At 43.3% G+C, this 5,206-nt stretch overlaps 1 long non-coding RNA gene across 1 annotated transcript; it reads right to left on the minus strand.

The window, feature by feature from the left end:
* Positions 1-898: 898 nt before the first annotated feature.
* On the minus strand, positions 899-4,932 carry LOC142803318 (uncharacterized). Its single transcript, XR_012894053.1, has 3 exons — positions 4,844-4,932; positions 3,900-4,094; positions 899-1,072 (listed from the first exon to the last, which is right to left on the minus strand). It is a non-coding gene; the product is annotated as an uncharacterized LOC142803318 (long non-coding RNA).
* Positions 4,933-5,206: the final 274 nt, after the last annotated feature.

A 5,206-nucleotide genomic window follows, 5' to 3' on the forward strand; every position in this document is an offset into this window, starting at 1 on the left:
GTACGTTATAAGAATAATAGCACTTAGAACAACACCAAAGGCAGGGCTGGCTGATGACGAAATATACTGTAAAGCCGGCATTGAATATCATATATAGGTCATTTGGCTTCGTACCAACTTCACACTGGCGCCTTTTCAAAATGAAAAGGTTATCCTTAAGACGAGAAGTAAAATCATTCGAAGTAAAATTCGCATGATTGAGTTTCCTTTGAACCTGAAAGTTGCTTAAACGATGCTTCAAATCCAATGTCTGCCTACAGTTTCTTGTGATGACAGTTCTATGTTTTCGTCGAAGAGAACACGACACCACTAAACGGCGTATTTCCTTCAAACAAAACTTGCAGTTTCGGTGTTAACGCTGCAGGCGACAAAAAAACATATGAGCCGCTGTCACTACACCATACTTCGTGCGTATTGACCATCTCGCATGCTTATTGTGCCTTGTCCTGCGATCACGGGACAGGTCCGCCGAGGAGTGTACAGAGAAGCACATAACACTAGTTCGATTTTTTATGTGTTACAATAACTGTTCCGTATTCGGCGGCTGGACAACCACCGGCCCAGGGAGCAGACGATGCAGGCAGTGACGGGAAGAGCGATCCTCATTCACACATTCTGCGGTGAATTTCTGAGTGTTACGTAGCCAATTAGAGAGTGGCGAGAAAGAATTACAACACAAGATAAGATAGAAATCAGTGGAATCTTATATGATGGTCTCGCCGTGTGATGCGGCGAACACCCCGAACATTCCACAGATCAGCGGTAATTTGGTAGTATACATGAGAATGAGCAGGGTGAAGTGACAACGTACCTGGGTCAACTGACTCCACCCCCGGAAGTTTCCACAGACGTAGCGGTAGAAATCCCGACATGGGTTTTTTGTTAGGTCAATATTAGAGCGCAGCCACTGCGCCGTATAGCGGCAAAGCCTCGTCGTACATTGGCCTTCATCTGGATCTTCCGGCGGGAAAAGATGTTGTGAAGGACTTGCCGGTGTACTAGCCATAGTTGATCGTCTATTCACCTCGGTCGATGGTGGGCTTTCAATCCTAGGCACGGAAATCATCGGAACCTGTTGGCCAAGCATTGTGTACAACTGATAGTTTGTTCCGAGACAATAAGATTGGAATGGATAATTTTGACAGGCACATGTTCTATCGGCGTCAGTTGAAACCCGAAGAGTGGCTGTGAGGTAACGTTAGCGTTGAGCAAAGCCATCAACACGCTCAAGGCACCAATATACACCGCCTTGCTCGAGCCTACATAGTCTACGGACTTCAGAAATAAAGCGTGTTTTACCACACGCGGGCCCCACTCGAGCGTGCTACAGGCAAGTACTTTGCGCACTGTTTGTCCACACTTCCTTAGAATTCAATATTAGTTTTGTGGTGAAAACCTCTATTAGCCATAGACCAAATAAATCACCTAAATACCGTATTATAGACGTTTCTCGCTCTCCAATTTGATCTGTTGTCGCTCTATAAACTGTGGAGGGTATTACAGGAGTAAAAATGCCAAATTACTTTTCATAGTGTTCTTCTACTCTTGCAAATCCTCAGAGAGAGTGAAATTCATTTTCACTCTCCATAAAATGAGAGAGTAAAGATGCTTTCTACTCTACTTATCTATAAGAGAGTGGAATGCTCATATACTCTTCAGGCATAAGAAAGCAAAACGCAGCTACACTCCTGCCCTTGATTACATTTAGATGGGTCGGTACCCCGCGAGTGATTACAATACTTAACAACCACACATATATAGAGTAAAATGTACTGAATCTGTTTGTTGAGGCGTTAGAGACAACTTACAAAAAGAGCAGCGTTTGAAACGCGTGCTACTGAATTTCACGACACTGCAGGCACTTGGAACTCTCAATATCCGCGTTTTCAGCTTTGGATCTGTGTAGTGAAATAATCAAATACTATCCCATTCAATCGATCACGATTCAAACTCAATCCGAATGCCTACGACATTCTCCTTATAATATATTCATGTTTTTCGCTATGACCAACGCTCACAGAGGATGCTGACGTAAGTCAAGCGTACGGTGCGGCTACAGGGAAGTATTGTGGCTTTAGTCGTAGAACGTAAACAACAACGTGAACAAGAATGACCTAATTTTATAGTGTACACTTCAGAAGTGCGATGTCTTCTACGCATGCAGAAATGGCTAAAAACTTAGCGAGTCAGTGGAAACGCCGTTCATATAATCTCTTGCGGTAGTCTTTTTTTTTGTCTACTGCAGAAAACGTGTCGGATACTGGCTGCTCTTACGAAGCACAAAACAAACACAATAAACAGGTTATCTACAGTCCCGCTGGTTTCGAGAAGCGTGGAAGCTTTGAAATGTGCACGTTTAAAGAAATAAACACAGCGAGGTCACAAACGTTATTTTTGATATGAATAATTATACAACGGCACCGTTTTTTAGTGTGGTGTAGTGGCTACCGCGTCTTGCCCGCAATACGAAGTGCATCAAGAGGTAAAAGATCCGAGCGTGACTCCGCCTATTTTTTTTACATTTTCTTTCTGTATTTTTTGCTCGTATTTAGTCATCCTTACGATCCGCACGCGCGGGTATCCAGCAAGAATAATTAAAAAGCCAAATTTCAGCGCAAATTGTTTTTTTTTTTGTGAGGTGCACTACTATTTTCTTTGCTGAGATTATGTAACTGTGCTTCGGGCGGCGTTATGTTACTCTGTTGAGGGGGAGTGCTTTGACGTGTTTGGTGGGAATCACTGTACTCTGGATCAACAAGAGGTAGTTCACTCTGGAAAAGAGAGTGAAATATCGGACAACAAAGTATTCTCCGAAAGAGAGTACCCATCACTCTCCTAGTTTTAGAGTGTGTGATGGGGCATATAGGCCACTTACTTGGACCACGTCGGTATACCAGTTTCTCTTTAGGATTATTTATCATGAGCGCTTTACCCAGGGTTTCTTCTTGGTGCTCTAGCCTAGTGAAACGCAGTTTCGTTGCTTTATTTCAAAATAGTAGGCAAAGGTATCTTGCTATTAGGGAACTTTACAACTACTACCCAAATAAAATTCACTTTAAAAATTACGGGTGATCCGCATAAGTAGGCTTTTTACAGGAAATATCACCCATAGCTTTCTATGCATTAAATTGCAATAGTTGTATTAAAGTGACGGACGCTCCTTCAATCAATCAATCAATATATTGCTGTCACGTCAAAAGGTTAACACATTTCAAGAAAAATATTGCTCACAATTCCGCCCCTTTTGTCCAACGAAGATGCTTGAAACAGCGCATGTGATGAGGAGAAGTTAGAGAAGAGCGAGTGTTGTAGTATTTTTTTAGAGCAATGATAGTGTGAATTGATTGATTGATTTAAGGGGTTTAACGTCCCAAAACCACCATATGATTATGAGAGACGCCGTAGTGTAGGGCTCTGGAAGTTTCGACCAGGGGTTCTTAACGTGCACCCAAATATGAATGCACAGGCCTACAACATTTCCGCCTCCATCGAAAATGCAGCCGCCGCAGCCGGGATTTGATCCCGCGACCAGCGGGTCAGCAGCCGAGTACCTTAGCCACTAGACCACCGCGGCGGGATGATAGTGCGAATTGCTTTAACGTCTCTTTCGTACAACATCATTGTGTGCGCGAACATATCATGAAAGACGAGTTCGTTCCTTTGGTCGAGCAGTGCGTTGACGTTTTTTTTTTTTTTGTGGTGTCCAATTTCCGTGGTCAGTTCATGGCACTATAAAATGAACTGTATCAGCTGCTAGACATTATTTTAGCTGGAGTTTTGAACGATCACGATAAATCTACTTCGTAAGGACGCGTGTTGCTGCATGATACAAAACTACGTGAAACACGTTGGTGCACAGCAAATAATGTCGAGTCTATTACTGCCACCACAGTCCTCACCATTTCTGTGGTAATGTCTCCGAGCTCCTTGCGGAGCAGGACTACGGCAAGGATGATACCGCATGCTGCCGCTGGCAGAAAAAGAAGCAGGCCGAAGAGGGTCTTCGTGATCCATCTATCAATACTTCGGCTGTGTTCTTCAGAATTTTTGTCGACATGAAATTCGCCTTTGCCAGGCAGGCGTGCTCTTAGTACCTGCGTTGAATATTAGAAAGAGTAATAACTGTACTGTCGTTGTATGTAGCTGTATAAATAAGGAAATTGTCGCCGACTGACTGCTGTGATGCCACAAGTGTTATTCGGTGTGAAAAACTGACGTGTAGTGCATATATGTACTTCGATGTCTGCTTACATGTACCATGGCAGGTACGCTATAGTGCAAAAATAAAGCGTACTGTTCAGATTAACTCTAGGTTCCTTGAACGGACAGCCACTTCGAAATGTTTTCAGAAACTCACTATATGTGCGTCGGATCATGTTCTGAGCTTGGAAGCGATGATTACACCGAGACCGAAAGTCGGCTTTTGTACCATAAAGCGCAATACATGTCATCCAAAAATTCAAAGAATGCACCTCGATTATCTTCAGGCGACATTTTACAGAAGGGGGGTCTTGAAACGCTAAAAGAAAATTCAGTACATACAAACTGGCACATATTGAATAGCTAGCAATTTTTCTGGTATTCGCAGCCACGGCGATATTTTCTGGAGGTATAAGTTCTACGCCACATGACAATTCACTGGAGTACCAGTTAATATTTGACTTCCAATTGCTAGAGCACGTCAATGATTGCACCTGATTTACTGAAAAAAAAAATTCGGCGCGAGCCTTGTCAGACAGTCGAAGACATGGAGCACATTCTGAATAACCTGTTATATTCAGGCTATCATAATAGATACCCTATATGCGGTTGGTCATGTAGTAGAATAACGAGTTATATTCACCATCAAGCAGCTGAGTGGTACGTTATGATTCGCTGCAACACAGGAGACAGCGTTGAACGGCAGGAGTGCCACTCGGGTGGCAATGGGTGACGTGGCTCAGTGGTTGTTGTTGTTGTTGTTGTTGTTCTCCTATTGTTAGTGGCGCATACCCACTGTGGGGGATTGGCCAAGAATCAAGTGGTTTTAGAATTTACTGTTCAGATTTCGAATGATGGAGGTATGACAAAAAGAGCATCGGTGGCTCAGTCTTCTCTCACGATTACATGTAGATGGAGATACTAAAGTTATGGCTCACATCCATCTTGGGGGTTTAAGGCATGATGTGGAGGAGATTTTGTAGTGGCGCGAACCATTTGCTGTAGG

Source organism: Rhipicephalus microplus, chromosome 3 (assembly GCF_043290135.1).
Source record: "Rhipicephalus microplus isolate Deutch F79 chromosome 3, USDA_Rmic, whole genome shotgun sequence".
NCBI classification, from domain to species: Eukaryota; Metazoa; Arthropoda; class Arachnida; order Ixodida; family Ixodidae; genus Rhipicephalus; species Rhipicephalus microplus.